Source organism: Petaurus breviceps, unplaced genomic scaffold, assembly GCF_028583685.1.
Source record: "Petaurus breviceps papuanus isolate PSGF00001 unplaced genomic scaffold, PetGlider_PUasm1.0 98, whole genome shotgun sequence".
NCBI classification, from domain to species: Eukaryota; Metazoa; Chordata; class Mammalia; order Diprotodontia; family Petauridae; genus Petaurus; species Petaurus breviceps.
Window position 1 is genome coordinate 40,005,554 of NW_027187460.1, and position 1,707 is coordinate 40,007,260.

Sequence of the window (1,707 nt, forward strand, 5' to 3'; positions counted from 1 at the left end):
AAAGAACTGGGGTTATGGTAAAAAAAATATCATATCCCAGCAAAGTTAAGTGTAATACTAAATTTAAAAAAAAGACATTCAGTGAATCAGCATACTTTAAGGATTTTCTTGCAAAAAAACCTGAACTTAATAAAAAATTTGACATGTAAGATCCAAGAGAAATATACAGTAAACATCAAAGACTAATTACAAGGGACTCAATGGGGATAGACTACTTACTTTTTATATGAGGCAATGTAAATAGTATCTCCAAGACTGTAATCAGTAATTGGGTAGTTTGAAAGAAAGATTGGAGTAGAGTTGAGTATGATGTGATTTAAAAAAAATAACACCATCTAGGAAAAGGTAGAAAGAGTAATTATACAAATGAGGTACAAGAGGAAGAACTAGTACAGAAGAATTAGATGGAGGAGGAAGACTAGAAGTTAATTGGGAATGAGTTAAGGATTGAACTATATATGTGGAACTATGTATATATATATTTATATATTGTTTCCTCTTTATATGTATATAGGTATGAAAGTTTTCTAACTTCAGAAAGAAACAAAAAAAGTTAAGGGGATTGGGAAGAGGAAGAGTTTTTTTATAGGGGACCCTACTCACATTAGAGCTGGGTTAATAAGATTGCAATACATACATTTAAAAGGGAATAAAAGTCTTTAAAATTTATAAAGAAATAAGAGGGTGAGGGAATAGGATAAGGGTGGGGTATAGAAAGTTATTTAGATTAATGGGAATGGGATAAAAAGGAAACAACATAAATATTTGAAAGGATATAAAAGTCTTCTAGGGCAGGCTGGATCTTTGGCTTTAAAGTCATGGATGTGAAGAACTCTGGCCTGGTTACTCCCAAAAGAACTGTCTTATCTGTCAGTGCAAGAAAAATTAAGGACAATGCTGCAGATTGGCACAATTTATTATCAAAATGGGAGACTCTCAACAATATGGGGTTTTCTGTTGCAAATAAAATAGGAAACATCAAAATCAGTGCACTTACTCAAGGTAGAACTAGAATGCAACCGCATTGCTTCTGGCTTTCATTCTCAAAAGGTACATCCAAAACTTAATGAGGAACTTGAGATATTGTGCAAGGAACTTCATGACACCTTGGAAAACCTGGCTAAGGTACAGGTGAAAAAGGAAAAGTTAACATCAACCACTAAAGGAATTTATAGCCTAGAAAATTACCATCATGGAAACGTAAATGATCAAACACTGCTTTTCCATACATGGCCTGCTACCTACTTCTATGAAGTTCCCCCTAAGCTTTCAGAAATGTACAAGAAGGAAATACTCCTCCAACACATCATTGTTGAAAAGCTTCCCATGCTATGACCAGGATCTCATTTTAAGCTGCTTATTCTATGTGGTTGTACCAGCCATATATTGAGAACAGCAGGCTTGATGTGGAAAGCATGTTACTTGAAACTGGACATTGAGCATTATAAATTTTCCAAAACCATTTAATTTTTAAGTCTAAACTCCCCAAACCAGAAAGAACCTCTTTCCAGGTCTCATGATATAGGCTCATTGTTGCCTTATACATTTACTTGCAGGGTCACAGCTCTACTACTTTTTTCACTTACAGAATGAGTTACTTCAATTCCACCTTATCTCTTAACACCACTCTGGTATTAACTTTTAAAGTTAATGCTAAGGGGCAGCTAGGTGGTGCAGTGAGTGGAGCACCAGCCCTGGAGTCAGGAG

General features: G+C 35.0%; 1 pseudogene; it reads left to right on the top strand.

The window, feature by feature from the left end:
- The first annotated feature begins 801 nt into the window (after positions 1–801).
- Positions 802–1,448, top strand: LOC138155950 (cyclin-dependent kinase 2-interacting protein pseudogene; annotated as a pseudogene).
- Positions 1,449–1,707: the final 259 nt, after the last annotated feature.